The following is a 17,500-nucleotide window of genomic DNA, read 5'->3' as shown; positions in this document are numbered from 1 at the left end:
CTCGTCGATAATGTTGTTAAGGTGCCGCATTCTAAAACACACTGATATTTTGGCAAAAAATTCCACAACCTCGTCAGCAACACCAGCGACAGCAGATTTCACTTCAGCAGCCATTGTTTTTATGCATTCCGTTCCTGGTCTAAGACCATAGCCATGAATTGCTGTAAAAATTTCTCTACAAATTTTCAGTTTAGAATAAAAGTCTGATGGTGCATAATGTTTTCCTTCACTTATATAATGGACCCATGTCTCTGACGTCTTGCTGTTAACAATGTACCCTATATTTGGATATTTAAAGGAAAACGTTTTCACTACATATCCACCGATATATTTTATGGACTCTTCCTCGATAACAGATCCCGTGGTGTCTCCTGATTTCTGACATTTAGCAAATTCTGTTTCCTCAGAGAACATTTCGTCATTCTTAAGATCCACGTCAAATTCCAGGTCTGTAAAAATGATGTTTATCATACATATTTCAAAGGCCAGTTCCCTGTCATGGAAAGATTTATCATGTCCGTTTCCATCACGTCCAGATGATACCATTTCATGGGATAACGGGTCAAGCTTCAATATCCCAACCTAGAAAAAAGTTTTTCAATCTATATTTAAAATTAACTGCATTGGGATGATCATGAGAACCCCTCATCTGCCTGATGCATCCAAAAAACTTTCAAGACAGTCTTGAATTAATCTCCGTGTCATAAAAAAAGAAATGTCATGACTGTTTTAGCATGTTATGTAGCCCAATCATTGAGTGACAAGATAATATTACAACTTTTTAGAATTTGTAAAGGCAATTCAATTTTGGGTTTTTTACCCTCATTCCCAGCATAGCATCGACCATTTTTTGTAAAGCACTTTTCTGGCTATCCAAATTTAAATTTATCCCAAATGCATTGCGGGCTTTTATGTCACGAACATCATAGAGGAATTCATGACATCGAACCATTCATTCACTGTAGCTATAAAATCGGCAGTTTCCTTCCAATTGTTGCTCTCTAGTAAGGCCCTTTCTCCTAAAAAATGCAATGCCTTAGTACATGACTTTGTAAGTAGCTGTACAGCATACTTTACACGCTGTCTTTGTAAGCCACTTATGTGTTTCATTAATTTTATATGCTAAGGCATACTCTGATACGGTTTTCATTAGCATTTCACGGACACAGGCATCAGATACACTGTTTCCATTTTCCATAAGAAATCCGTGGTCCAGAAAATGAATGCCAATTAACTTTACCAAATGGGAGCATCAGCAAATAAGAAGACATTCCTGTCAGCACATGGGTTTTTAAAAGTGACTTTCTCAGGGTAAAGGGGATCAATCCCGAATTCTTTCAAAACCCGCAAATTATTAGGTCCAAGATTATGGACAATTGCCTCAACGGCAAAGCGAGCTTTTTCATCATTTATAATAATATCAAGTCATATATTGGTAGTATATGAGTTGCTTCCAGCTTCCCATCAAACCTCTTAACCACTTTAACTTTATCATGAGGTTCATACAAAACGTCCATCCCTTTGTCATAACTCCACTTACTACCAATATTCATTTCATCAACTGAAATAACGGCAAGTTTTTGTATTTCCGTCATTGTTTTTTATTTTGCCTTCATCAGTGACAGAACCATATGAAAAATAACCGGCTCACATTTCAGATTTTGCGCTCGTTTGTTCTTTGTACTTTTTGATGGCAGAGGAAATCCTCTTTTAGTTCGCAAATATGAATAGCTTTTGGTGCTCATGCTTCTGAGAGTGAAAGCTGACGATATGTCTTCATCACGCCATTGACTGACAAGCTTATTAGTTATGAGAGCATTATCTGTGTGGTACTTAGCACAGGTTGAAATAACATGTTTATTTATGTTAATGTGAACTTAGGTTCTGTCACTTCCATTTCCAAATTAACCAGTTTCAGTTCTTGATCGGTCTTTTCCAAATGCTCTATTTTTTTCTTTAGCTCTTCCACTTCCTCTACTTGTTAATTGTATTTTGTTCAGAACTCTCTTCAGGCTGTGCAATAATTTCTTGAACAGAGACTTCTGGAGAAGAGCACGCTTCCAGTAAACATCGTCTGCGCATTTGCAAGCATGCATCCATTTCTTCTTCGTTTTTTCTGCTTTTGGGAAACTAAAATATCGAATACCCTAATTAATGGTCATTTTTCTATTACTATGACATCCATATACAGCAAAAATGGAAGGCATGGCTGCTGGAAGTTAATAAACGTGACAGAGACCAAGTAAGACTACCTTTAGTCAGGTCAAACCTCAGCCACCGTCTCCGAAACTTAACGTCACGAAAGCTCTGCCCACATGCGCGTAGCTCACTGATGAGCCGATCTCTCCGAGTATATTTAAAGGACCTTGGTTCTACCTCTCCTGAGGGATACGCATTTCAGGAGAGGGAACTGGCCTAGTCGTCAAATGCACGGTTGATATGAGTCTAGTATAGGAAGGACGTTTCAGCTCGTTCCTCTCTTCCACACACACACACGCACGCGCACGCACACACACACACATACACACACACACACAACACACACATACACAAACAAACCTATCAGAGACATTTCCACCGTTATCGAATGACGAGCTTGGCAAGACGTGAAAAACAATTGAAACCTGTCAGCGGTATTCCATAGGCCGTTGGATTTGTCACTTCATCGTAGGAAAACCTGCTATCACGACTGGTTCTCCAAACCCTTGTCTCATTGCGCAAGTATGATAGGAACTCTCATTGTCAGATAACCTACAGGCTGATATATTATTAAATTATTATAATTATATATATATATATATATATATATATATATATATATATATATATATTTTTTTTTTTTTTTTTTATCACAGTCCTCCAATTCGACTGGGTGGTATTTATAGTGTGGGGTTCCGGGTTGCATCCTGCCTCCTTAGGAGTCCATCACTTTTCTTACTATGTGCGCCGTTTCTAGGATCACACACTTCTGCATGAGTCCTGGAGCTACTTCAGCCTCTAGTTTTTCTAGATTCCTTTTCAGGGATCTTGGGATCGTGCCTAGTGCTCCTATGATTATGGGTACAATTTCCACTGGCATATCCCATATCCTTCTTATTTCTATTTTCAGGTCTTGATACTTATCCATTTTATCCCTCTCTTTCTCTTCGAATCTGGTGTCCCATGGTATTGCGACATCAATGAGTGATACTTTCTTCTTGATTTTGTCAATCAACGTCACGTCTGGTCTATTTGCACGTATCACCCTATCTGTTCTAATACCATAGTCCCAGAGGATCTTTGCCTGATCGTTTTCTATCACTCCTTCAGGTTGGTGCTCGTACCACTTATTACTGCAAGGTAGCTGATGTTTCTTGCACAGGCTCCAGTGGAGGGCTTTTGCCACTGAATCATGCCTCTTTTTGTACTGGTTCTGTGCAAGTGCCGGACATTTGCTTGCTATGTGGTTTATGGTTTCATTTTTCGTATTGCACTTCGTACATATGGGAGAAATGTTATTTCCATCTATCGTTCTTTGAACATGTCTGGTTCTTAGGACCTGATCTTGTGCCGCCGTTATCATTCCTTCGGTTTCCTTCTTGAGCTCTCCCCTCTGTAGCCATTGCCATGTGTCATCGCTGGCTAATTCTTTAGTCTGACTCATATGTTGTCCGTGCATTGGTTTGTTATGCCAGTCCTCTGTTCTGTTTGTCATTCTCCTTTCTCTGTATATTTCTGGGTGTTCGTCTACTTTTATTAGTCCTTCTTCCCATACACTCTTTAGCCACTCGTCTTCACTGGTTTTCAGATATTGCCCCAGTGCTCCGTTCTCGATGATGACGCAGTCCTCTATACTTAATAGTCCTCTCCCTCCTTCCTTTCGTGTTATGTATAGTCTGTCCGTATTTGCTCTTGGGTGTAGTGCTTTGTGTATTGTCATATGTTTCCTAGTTATTATTATTATTATTATTATTATTGTTATTATTATTATTATTATTATTATTATTATTGTTCGGTAAATGACACCTATTCATATGGAACAAGTCCACCACAGGACCACTGACTAGAAATTCAAGCTTCAAAAGAATGTTAAAGTGTTCTTTAGGAAGAAGTAAGAGAAGGTAAAAGGAAATGCAGAGAGAGGATATCTCACTTATTAAAAAAAAAGACACGAAGAAACTAATCATTTAGTAAATAGATAATACTCACTCTTCTGAAGTTCCATAAAATAGCTCAATTCCAGACTGGGATGAGCATTCTTGTCCTTACTGAATATTATTGAATTCATCTTATAATCGTCCCTTCCAAGGCCCCTAGCTGACTTCATATGTCCCAGCGCTCAGCCTGTTCTATTTATTCTGTTCCAATAATATGTCGAAAATGTTATTCCAAAAGCAAATTAAAGGCTGTCATTCAGAAAAGGTTTTTAGAGTTGTTAAGCAACACAACTACATCAGCTTTACAAGAGAATTTTGATTTTGTGAAGACCTTCACGTTCATGAATGTTAAATACGTAGGCGCCTCAGTGGCGTGGTCGGTATGGCGTTGGCATGCCACTTCGGAAGCCGCGAGTTCGATTCTCGGGCATTCCATTGAGAGTTGTGTATTGCTGGTGATAGAAGTTCACTCTCGACGTGGTTCGGAAGTCACTTATTTAAAACCGTTGGTTCCGTTGCTGAATAACCACTGATTCTATGCAACGTAAAAACACCATGCAAACAAACAAAGAATACGTGGTCATACTTCTAGATCAAATGAATACGTTTTGATGACCACATTAGATACATCTCATTACTTTGCATTAGTTCATCTTCATTTTCGATATGGTTGTATTTCTTGCAATGGTTTTGTTAGTTAGGAAGTACTCATAGTAGCGTGAGTCTTGAAATGGAGAAAAAATTCCATGCTTATGTATGGGTGGACATATTTAGAAATATATGTACCCATACATTTTTTTATTCATGATTGTATCTTTAGGCTAAACATTATAACAGCTCAAAAAGCTTTGCCTACTTTATGAACTGTCAGAAATATCTTTAGCTGAATATGAAGTTGAGTTTTATATATTTTTCAGGTTGGTTTTTGTTCTTAAAAATCTTGCACAGGTTATGGGAATTATATATATATATATATATCTATATATATTATATATATTATAGATATATATATATATATATATATATATATTATGATAAAACCATTTTCTTGGTTTTATTTGACACCCGGAGAACTTTAAATAATTTCAACAACTGTACACAAGGGAGCCAGAATTAACATGTCCTTAGAAATGTCAGTTAAAGCATTTTTGTAGGCGAAATTCTTTTGCAAGACTTGAATCAGTGGGCTACTTGTCGAACACCCACCCTCTATTGTGTAGAAATTCCTCCAGAATTCAATTTATTTTGATGTTGGTTTTCTAATTGGTTCTTAAGTGAATTTAATTACTTTTTTCTCTCTACAGAAGTTCAAGACGTCCTGCAGTTAAATGTTCGTAGTACTAGACAAACAAACGGTGGTTCTCCTGCCGTGAAGCAGTTAGTTGTATAGTCAATAGATGGCTCTGCGGTATACTTGTGTTTTGCAGGCCTTGCTACTCCTTCCTAGATTGGGGTGAAAAAAGAGGAACACCACTCAGTTCGCATCGTACGAAGAGTTACGCCAGCAGTTTTACAGTTTTACCGGGAGTGATTATTGCAGCCGTACCATTTATCCCGGTGACGTCAGCTGGCACTCAACGTCGCCAAATACGACGGGTCCTATCATCAGAAATTCCAAACGATCAACACTGCACCAACCAAGTAAGTCCCTTTATCGTTTTTGGTGACGTAGGTTGTGACTCCCCTGTTCAGTGACTCGCTATATTGTCCACAGTGATATCCCAACCGTCTCCTATTGGCTCAGGAGAACCGTGATCTCCTTGCTGTTATATTTTGCCATTATTAGATGCGTCTCGGTCTTCCCTTCTGTTTGCAGTCACGGGTCTCTTTCATTTATAGGTTTTCCTGGAACCCCCGTCACCGATTGCTTGAAATTTCGTTCAGTGAGTTTTTCTATTTACAATAATTAGGTGATTAGCATAAATCAAAATCACAATTCACCGATTATTTTATTCTGTTTCACTTAACTGGTGTCCAAATGAAAATCAAGTATTCAGTGTTTTTTCGAAATGGTGACCGTGGCAAGATCTCTCGGACGGAACTTCTGGCTTTTGGATGAGTTCCGTGATGGGAAGAGCGGAGAATTTTTCGTTTGCTTATTTAGCTTATTTGGAAATTCTGTTCTTATTATTTAGCCTTTTCTTGAGAGAGAGAGAGAGAGAGAGAGAGAGAGTTGTGTTTTAGTATTTAGCTTTTTTTTAGCATTTTTTTGTCAGTATTTACCTTTTTTTTGACCTTCTTATGTCAGAGATTTAGCTATTTTTTTATCATTTTTATCAGAGATTTAGCTGTCGTTTTTTGAGCTAGCCCTCTTAATTTATAGATTTAGCTATTGTTTTGGAGAATCTTATCTTAGAATTTAACTGTTGTTTTTGGTTATTTTTATGTCTGAGATTTAACTGTTGTTTTTGGACGTTCATATATCAGAGATTTAGCTGTTATTTTTGGACACACTTATGTCAGAGATGTGGCTGCGTTAGAGTCTTGTAGTAGTGTTCGATGTTGAGTATATATATATATATATTCCCAGAACCACCTTTTCAACATTTCTTGGTAACGCACACACGCACACACACAGACATATATATATATATATATATATAATATATATATATATATATATATATATATATATATATTACAGTCCCGAATTAGGAAGAATTACACCATAAACAAGATAAGAAATTGAATGAATTAAAAACGATAACGGTAAATAAAAAATATAAACAAGGCGTGATCCGACCTCCAGCTTAATCGGGTACGTGCTCAACTCTGCGGTCGAATAGCATGTTGTTTCACCAAGGAATATTGAAGTAAATACGCCATGTTTTATAAGAAATAATTTCTCTCTACTGTTTAACATGCACATTACCTACTTTATTTTGACATTTTCATTCTAATAAAGAAATCATTAATATCCTTTCCTAAAATTCCTGTACCTTTCAACACGAAACTCCTTTTTCGGATCCTTTTAGGCTCTTCCATAGACCTTTCCGATCCCCTCATTGTCGATTACCCTTTGAATGTGGGATAAAAAAAATAAAATAAAAAACTGCTACGTTCATTAATCACCAGTTGATTAGAGAAAAAAACCTTTATAGGACAATCATATCAGGTCATTTACGTTTATTTTAGTTTTTGCGAGTGTAAATGAGCATCAGATCTAACGGTAATGGAAAATATCCCTAATTTAGATATCACCCCTTTAGAACATCAAACATCAGTATATGTTCTAGAATGTTATAACAAACGTCAATTTAAATACAGATATATTTGGGGACATAGGTTCTATAGTTTGAAAAAATTATATAATATATATATATATATATATATATATATATATATATATATATATATATATATATGCGAGTTAATTGTTTAGAAAAAGCCATTCTATCTTGTAAATACTCCCCCATCCATATACAAACTACCCTGACATATTCGCCAGTAGAATTCGAAATGATGGCCCACTAACTCTCCTTTTTTAAAGATCGTGGTAAAATGCTTCGGTTGTTTGATTGTTATTCGTCAGGTTGAAGGATTTTTGTGGGTTATATCCAGGTTAAAAAATACATTTCCTTAAGGCTCCCATACACTGAGCAATTATAAGAACGACTATATGAACAATTGTCGTTATCGACAAACGCACGCACTATTCAGACAGAATGAACGATCTCCGCACCGATTTCAGTCTGAACAAAGATTTAGTCTCGAGAAGACATGGCATATCATCTCTAGAACAGACGTACGCGATAGCTAAGTTATATCGGCAGACAAACCCATGCTTTCAACGAGCTGTGTCTGACAGATTTAAGTCGCAAGCCGCCAGCAGCAACCAGGTCGTGGCAGATCGTTCTTCAGACACGAAGCTCCGCAGACAATCGTTCAGAGTATGGGGCCCTTTAGAATGCTATTCCTCTTTCATACCGCACACACACACATACACTGTTGTAAAGGACATTTATATGTATATATGGATTATGTGAACATTGTTCGAAAACAATTAATCGAAAACAATTATTCGAAAAACAATTATTCGAATGGAAAATTGTTCGAAAGAAAGTTATTCGAAAGGACAATTATACGAAATGGTAATTATTCGAAATGTAAAATTCTTTATTTAAACAAATGTGTAAAAATACCAAAAATGATGAAATCTTTTAAGTATGAATGTTATTACTAAAACTATTAAAATAGATTCATGATAAAACAGATTTTCTTATAAATGCAAGTTATGCGCTACAGCGCGCAAATACTCTAATACTGAATACTCTTCAAAGGTTGCCACTAACTTTTTTATCCTTTCATTCAAGTCACGATATTTCTTGGAACTCTTCATATTTGTGCTTCCTGCTCTTACTTTTGCAATGTGAATTTCTTGTAAACCCTGCTCTCTTTTTAAAGCATCTAGGAACTTCCATATTGTTGGATGATGAGATAACATTTGCTGTAAAAAAGCTCTGTGCCATCCTTCAAGTGCGTTGTTAGTCCTAGGCAAATCAGTATTGACTCTCAAAACAAGACCACATACTTATTTCAAACATAGGACTACGTCGATGACGTCTTGAAGGACGACCAATCCATGAATCTTCAAAATAATCTAAAATAGGATTTACATCTTGAGGATATATATTTGAATCTAGTAAAGCTTCAAATGATTCAGTAACTTTGTCAACGGGGACAAAGGCTAGGGCTAACAGCATTCGAATTTTTAAAGCAAATTCGGAATCTGTATCGTATCTCACTTTCAGACCACAATCACATATCTTTCGATACAAGCACTGGCCTAAGTGGAAAAGGCATCCATAATGAGAAGCTGTGCTGAATTCTTCTTTAACGGCAGTTATAGCTGCAAGTTCAAAGTCTGAAGTTATGGTTGAAACTTGTAAATTTGGAACCATATACTTAATTTGAGCAAATAATCTTCTATAAGTTTCAGCCCTTTTATCTGGAAGTAAGGCGTAGACCACAGGAATGGTGTAATTATTCTTCACAGCATGTACAGTATATAATTATTCAAATAACTGAGGTACAGTTTTAAATGTTCCGTCCACTTGTAAATTTGCACTCTTCTCAAGTAGACTCAAATTATTCTGAGTTACAAATATAAGCATTCTATCATCGTAATGGCCGGAATCATATAGCAAAAACTGCTCCCCTTTATGAGTTTTAGTTTGGTCAGTTGTTAAAACAATTTCCCGTCGATTAGTTCTTTTTATAGAGCTTCTTTGTGGTAAAGCTTGCGCGGCACTTTCACTTAATTGCGATGCAAGTGCAGAAATGACATACTGAGGAGAATCACGGCTTTCTTTCGCATCACTTTTCATTTTGTTCATAAAACTGCGCACTTCTGTATTGACAGCATCACCGGAGTTATGTTCACGGGGAACTTTAATCACTTCACCATCATTGGTAATTGTTCGGCTTTTGCAATACGATGCGAACTTATTGCACTTCCAATATATCTTGTTACCAACTTGCTTGTCTTTCACGAATAGGAAACCATCGATTTTAAGCATAGGCTTGCCTTTTTCACTTGAAATGTATTCGGCCATCACTGAAGGGCTGCAGTATTCCGAAGAAATGAAGTCCTTGGTGCTTGATGTCCTTCATGACGTTTATTACCACTAAGAAAATCGGATAACGTTCAAACAAACATTTGAACTAAGAAAATCGGATAACGTTCAAACAAACATTCAAACAGTTATTTGCCTATTTGAACAATTGCTTATTAGAGTAAGGTTCAAACAACATTTCGAATACTTATTTCGTATAATTGTCCTTTCGAATAACTTTCTTTCGAACAACTTTCCATTCGAATAGCTGTTTTTCGAATAAATGTTTTCGATTAATTGTTTTCGAATAATTTTCATGATACGGTATATATGTTTAATATACATGTATATATATGTATATATACACACAAATATTAAGACAAAATCCGCTCAAGAACTCCAGCGGACTCGTAGGAGATAGCATAAGTGTGAGACTTGACACCTCATGGAAAATCATATACTTAACATTGGGGTATTGACTTGAAGACGGGAAATACAGTGATATAAATAGCTGAGGTCAAGTGGCTATTTGCGCGCGAGGGCGGGGGTGTGGGGAGGGGGAGAGTGGGAGGAAAATAGTCCTTTTAAGAAGAAAAATATACATGTATACACATGTATACAGGGTGTCCATAAAGTCCCATTACCATTACAAGCAATAAATACTTGCAATGGTACTGGGACTTTATGGACTTAATGGTAAGATATAAGGTAACAGATTGATTATAGGCTACCTGATTTGTTTATACATATGTATATGGATTCATATAATTATGATTAATATATGTGCACTTCAAATAGATTCCTACTGCGTACACGCAAAGATATATTTAGATTCTGTTATTTATGATCATTTATATAAGAGATTCCTATTGCGTACACGCAAAAAATATATTTCGATTCTGTTATTTATGATCATTTATAGATATAGGATACATGATACTTTATATATATAGGATACATGACCGAGGTTATACTACTTCACTTTTAACTAGCTTTCGAACCACTTTTCGTCCATTACACAGTTCCAGACAACCACCTTTAGCCAAATGAAACGGCCTTTTTCAATGGTTAAAACAAGGGGAAAATTTGCCTGGGCGGGTCCAACGTTCTAGTTTTGCGCTCATACTTATTCTCTGCATCCTAAGCTACACGATTACGTTCGCGATGAATAAAAAAACATCCCCAGCACGAGTCCTTCGCCAGCAAAGTAGAGTTGAATATCCTTCGGGTCGTAATTGTCGGAAGTATGTCCCATTCGTAGTCGATTCCGACAGCCGCCGGAGCATTCCGCATTAAAACGAGATTAACGACGAGATACGGTGTCGGTCGAAGAAGTCCATGAAATTCCTTTCACATTGTAGGCGGTTGTTACTTGACTGTAGTCGTCCGCTGCGACGAACGATTTTTTGAAGTTGCGATGTGAAACTCTCGTACTGCAGGATACTGTAACCAGGTTCCATTAATCCGCCTGCAAGTGAAATTATACTTGTCACAAGGGCAAAGTAAATTCAAACGACATCCAAATACAGGGGAGGGAAGAGAGCCATTTAGACCAGACTTAACCCACATGAATTCGCTGATATATTGGAATTCAAAAGAGTCAGCTGTACAAACTTTTTTATCCATGGCATTAACAATGAGTGAACCTATCCAGGTCTATGATGACTGTAAAAATATCCATAATTATAACAAATAAACAGATATCTATACAAATCCCAAAGAAAATTCGATATTACTGGTAGTAAGTTACTAGACAAAGAAGTGGAAAACGGAGCTATTTGTAAGATTGCCAGGCAACATAAGAGTCAAAGAGAATATTAATCATGACTCTATGTGCCCTAACAAAAGTTTAATATTCAATTTTCTCGCGCGCATCCTCTGAGGTTAATTTTAAAAACTTTATTAATAGGTAGGAGATGCAACGAAAAAAACCCACTATGTAACTAATTTCTAAATAAACTTTGGGTTTTTCAAGAAAATGTGACATTTTCCCATGAATGTTTTACTTGAATTGTAATAGGCTAATGTTGCAAGTAAATATTTCACATATATATCTTGATACTTCTAAAGGTGCTATGAGGTTCAGAAAAAATTAATTCATTTTGATGTTATAGAAATTCTATTTCCTTATTTTGTTTGTTTTATAATTTTAAAATTTATTAATTTTAAAATGATTGCAAGTTGCATTGCGCATACCGATAGACATTTGTGCCTAACGTCTGCCTTGCCCATGAGAAGTTCGGGCTAAGCATTCCTTTCTCCAGCAACCTGCTTTGCAATCGCGAGATGAAGCCTGTGTAAGCAGATTATTGAGGTTAAAAGGAACAAATGCTGATACGGCAATGATGACGTCGTCACTTGGCAGGAGATTGCTCTCAGCCAGCTAAGAGTTACGTTACTTGCTGTAAGAGATACGACTTTAGGATAAATTTTTTGTTTTTTAATACTCGACCCACATGAGAAGAATGTCTGAAAAAAACAGTACCAAATTGAACAATATATTAGTTTCATGTTGGAAAACTGCAAGATTATGTTAAATTAAATATTCCTTATTGAAACTAATGAAAAAGGTTTCCATACAAATTCTATATATATCATTAACCTGTATAAGATTTCATATAGGATTATTTCATAGATAACATTTTCACTTCTAGACTTCCTGACTTTAAAATCTCTTTTATTTTATTTTATTTATTTTATTTATCATTATTTTATTTATTTATTTTATTTTTGTTTTTTGTTTTTTTTTTCATTGACTACGAATATAAATCACCGGGACAGACAATATGTCAGTAGGTTTTGATATGTGTTTGAACTTTTAGCTTATTTGTCATTACTAAAGCGTTAAGTTAGAGTTCAAATCTTTACGCATATATATTTGGATACTTAATAACCTATGGTTACGTTTTGCTTATTGATTTTATCGTGATTCCTTTTTTATTATAATTTGTAACCCTTCCGACTTCTTACGGAGTGTATTATATTGACTCCACTTGTATCCATATTTATTTTATTTTTTTATATTTATTTATTTATTTATATATATATATATTTGATAAATTAATCGTTGGCTTGAATATGTGGAAAAGTGTTCTAGCGGCGTACCGTACAAGGCTACTTGCGGCATCAATTCTATAGATACAAGATATAAATGATAAACGTATTTAAAACCGCGAGAACGCTATAATCCAGTTCGGATCCAACATCACGAGTTGTAACTCGTAAGACATTGACACTTCCTATTTAATTATCCGTTATTCTACCAAACCGATTGACTCTGGGTGATAAAATATATTATTGGTTTTCTTAATGGATAGGAATTCACACAACGTGTTAAGGAGATTATTATTGATTTACACCACCCGAGTCAGATTATCATGTGTTGAATTCCATGTTTACTGATTTAGCACTCATAAATATTCGTAACGCACTCAATTGCGGTGTTTGTTTTTAGTGCTATTAATTCTATATAACGTGTCAAGGAACTATTAACACTAAGAAGTGTTTATTCCCTCTGTCAGACTCGTAATTCTGTTAATAATTCTACGTATATTCTTTCAAGGATTGATTTGGCACAGGATAGGCCCTTAAACTGACAGGTGTCTTAGTGTATCCCTTGTTTTCATGACACGTGTTACAATTAGTTATGTGCTTTTTATATCTGTAAGCATTGTAGGCCAGTAAAATAGTGATTTGGCTTTCTGTGACATAGTAGGGAACCCTGGATGACGGAATGCAACCAGTTTATGACGATTGATATGAAAGAGATTATTATTACTACCTGGTCGTTAGTTATCGCTGCTGTGTTTATTCGGGTTTTCCTCGTCACAGACCTACATATAATATTACATTTGATTACATTATTCTGATACACATACTTTAAATGTACTTTTGCTTTAGGGTTTCTGCTCAAAAGTGTTTATTGTTTTTGCTTAGCCACTGACCCTGTTTCCGTTTCGAAGTGTTTATTGTTTGGTGTTTATTGCTGCTGACTCTGTTTCCGTTTCGAAGTGTTTATTGTTTGGGTTATGTCTGTTGACTCTTGCTTTGTTCAGTTTGTAACAGTTCTGCGCTCCAACCCAGATATTCAATGCTCGCGATCTCTTGGGTTAAGGAATTTTCTTGTTTAGATACGGTTTTAACAATAGGCACGGATGTTTCTATATTATTTAGTCTAATTAATGGTTCTTTGCAGTATGGTGCGGGATTGCGGGATAATGCGTCAGCTATGATAATTGCTTTCCCAGATAGATATCTTATCTTGGCTCCAAAGACCTGAATGATCATTTGTCACCGAGTTCCTTTTGGACTGTGATTAAAGCCTTTGAAAAACTCGGTAAAGGACTCATGTTCAGTAAGGACTTTATCAGGATAGCCATAGATTATGAACTTAAAATGTACTAGTGTTAAAGATACCTAGCCCTTCCTTGCCTATTACTGCCCATATTTTTATTTCAGAGGGCTTAGTTTACAATGAATAAAAAGAGATAGGAAAGAACTGTTTATCATATTGCTGAAGTAGTATCCCTCTTACCCCTTGGTCTGAGGCGTCTGTTGCAATAAAAAAAAAATTCCTTATTTAAATCAGGGATTTTTAAGTTAGGTAAGCTGCATTATTCCGCTTTTAAGATATCGAACGCCTGTTGTTGCTTTTTAGACCATAATCAATCTACGCTCTTCTTCGTAAGATCTGTTAAAGGAGCTGTCATGATTGAAGAGTTACATATTTACATACGATTGTAATACCCACTACAGCGCAAAAAGTGCTGTATCCCCCTTTTACGTTAATAAGTACCGGAAAGTTATGAATAGCCGACACCTTACCATGGACTACTTTTAAGACCTTGACCAGACACATAAAACCTAGATAAACATGTTCGGTTTAAAAAACTCACATTTAGATATTTTACTCTGAGATTATTTGTCTTTGTCTCTGTAGCACTAGCTCTACTTTATGTGAATGTACTTCTAAGGTATTAGAAAAGATTACAGATCATCCATATAGGCATGTAGGTTATCCCCTAAAAGTCTCCAAACACTATATTGTAATTGGGGCGCAACGTAAGCCGGAGGCATACGTAAAAATGATAATGTCCCCTGAGTGTGCTGAAAACGGAGTATGAGGTACAATCACTTAGGTAATGGTATCTGGTAAAAGCTTTTAAGTAAGTCCAAGTTGGTGAAAAAAAATTTATTCTAACCTAACAGAGATAAGATGTCGTCGGTATATCGCACTGGAAACTATCGGAAGTCGTTTCCTTGTTTAAGCGACAGAAATCTACGCAGATACGCCAAGTCCGATCTTTTATGGCATGACGTCTGAGGGAAAAATTATATGGGCTATTTGATTTCCTAATGACTCCTATTACTAACATTTTTCAACTTCGTCATTTCTCTCTATTTTGAAATTTCATTGAGAATCTATACGAAGTACGTAAATAGCTTTATGTTTGTCCTTAGACCGTATTTTGTGTTAAATTACATCCGTTTTTTCTCCCAGAGATCACTCGCTAGTGGAGAAACTTCCTGGTATTCAGGTAAAAGATAAAAAAAAATTTCTGCTGAATCACCTCTGCTTGAATGACTTTACGGATATTACTTTAGATAGATTATCAGAGAGATTCATCCACGACTGGTTGGGCGTGATTAAAAATTAGCAACAATAAAAAATGCGATATTTATAACTTCCGTATCCACGATATGTATACTTTTAGGGCTTTGTTCGCGGAAATCGTTATATTTCAGAGTGTCGGGAAGGATTAAAATTTCATTTCCCAGCAAAGTCTTTTTACACGCACTAAGACATTCGAGGGTGCATGCTTCTCGAGATTTTGCGTGCAAAGTACGACTGCGGTTGTGGGAGAATTCTGTTGGGTCATTTGAACAATGTTACGATTTATGAGACAAATGTATAGTTCCTTTATATAAGTTATTATTTGATTAACTGTCTCATTTTTGTTCAAACGGATTTTAATATGTTTGAAGGTTTATAGGATTTTCCTTTGATAAACACGCCTTATTTTGCAGGATGTAAGATAATATTTGTATACCCCTAGATGAATCTTACAATTACACTAGATACAGATCAATGTTTTTATAACTATAGAGGTATCTGTAAGCGCTCGCTATCGGACTTCTCATTAGGGAAGTTCGAACAACAGACGGTGAGTCCGTAAATACAAGATATTGCGTGTACTAAAGAATAAAACAAGATATTCTAATTTTTACGGCGCGTACAGTTGGGCTTAATCCACCAGTATTTATTATAACTTAAGTGTATGAAAATTAAAACGAAAACCTGCTCTGATTACTTATACGGTCGTGTGTTTCATAGGAAAAATCCTTTTAATTCAAAAAGATATTGGTATGAACCAACATCGCTTTTCCCCACTCTGCTAGAGTCGCTTATTGTGTGGAATTTGCTTCGCTTTGAAAACTCGGCAGATTTAACTAACCTTGACCGCTTGACTAGGTGACACAGTCACCGAGTTTGCTTGTTTGATTCTGAACGGGCTACTGTTTCTATTTCTTTTTGTAATAATTAGGATCCTTCTCTTTATTACCATCGGCAACGTATGTGTTTTTAGCATTATGTTGCTGGTTACGTATAAAGCAATGAATGATGAACTATTAGGAACTGAGCGATTACTAATAAGACAAGTTATCTCTACTGTATTCAATATTAACTGTTTGTACTTCATTCTTTGCTAAAATTTGAAATAGTGAGGGATCCTGGTCAGTGCATTTAGCCTGATGAAAGTTTTTACAGACATGTTATTCCTTGCAATCCAGCCGTATTTTTAAAGTTAAGTTGAGTCATTGAGGTTCGATATTTTATATAACTCAAAAAACTCAAGGCTAAAACTGCGATCGGGACTTGCAAAGGAGCATTTATTGTCATGACCCGAAATAGTGTTACCTCTAATTTATATAGATTTGTACGGGTGTTCCACTTGTTTTTTTGTGTGTTTTTCTAATCACTACGGTGCTTAACGACCCTATCCATGCATCTGTATAAATACAGACGTCCACTGCGTAAACGCATATTCACTGTTTAATATGATTTTGTTACGTAAGGGATTAATAATCACCCAAAATGATAAAATTAACATAGTATATGATTATGATATTTCAGTAGAACTTCTGGAAACAGACACTCAAAGATAAAAACTCGCAGTAGCGAAATCTCAATGATGTTGATAATTTCTGTAAAAAAAGTAAGATTAAGAATGTCTCGTAACTTCAGCCACAGGAATAACGAAATTCGACCTGCAAAGGAAAACACTCAAAGTTACTCCAAATGAATAAAAATTGTACTTAGCTTGCTTTTGTGGGAAGTCACGGTGTTCCGATAACGACACACCGGCCTTGGTCCTCCTTCTCTATTTAGCGGACGACCTGGTTTGGCTTCAGTTTCCCCGTGCGCGTTGTTTCGATGATTCGAGCCCTTGAAAATCCGATGCTGCAGACGCGTTCGGTTTGTTTCTTGCAGTGCCGGAAACGCTCACTAACGATGTTTTCTTGAATGATTCTAATGAGAGACGAAGCTTCCGTTGCCGTAGGAAAAGGACACGTCGGTTTTGTTTCTTGAAGTTATTCACTAACGATGATACTAAGTTGCTTGACGAATCTTGTTGTTTTCTGAAGTCGCTCACTAATGATGATACTAGGTTGCTTGAAGAATCTGCTGCTTTCGTCGTCGTTGACTTCATGATTTATTATTCTGTTTTTCTTCGTAGGACGTTGTAGAGTTCTTCTGGTCCGCTGGCCACCAATATTAGGGCTTGTGCCTTGTATGATAAGGCGCCC

The 17,500-nt window shown here is 36.2% G+C and overlaps 1 protein-coding gene across 1 annotated transcript in view; it reads left to right on the top strand.

Annotated features, from left to right (window-relative positions):
- The window catches only part of LOC135196434 (balbiani ring protein 3-like), a 148,641-nt gene that overhangs the window by 14,310 nt on the left and 116,831 nt on the right, over positions 1–17,500 (top strand). The window contains exon 2 of the mRNA XM_064223269.1: positions 5,441–5,777. The gene's annotated coding sequence lies outside the window, so the exon portion shown is untranslated. The remainder of the gene's footprint in view (positions 1–5,440; positions 5,778–17,500) is intronic.

This window comes from Macrobrachium nipponense, chromosome 23, assembly GCF_015104395.2.
Source record: "Macrobrachium nipponense isolate FS-2020 chromosome 23, ASM1510439v2, whole genome shotgun sequence".
NCBI classification, from domain to species: domain Eukaryota; kingdom Metazoa; phylum Arthropoda; class Malacostraca; order Decapoda; family Palaemonidae; genus Macrobrachium; species Macrobrachium nipponense.
This window is presented reverse-complemented; position numbering and strand designations above follow the sequence as displayed.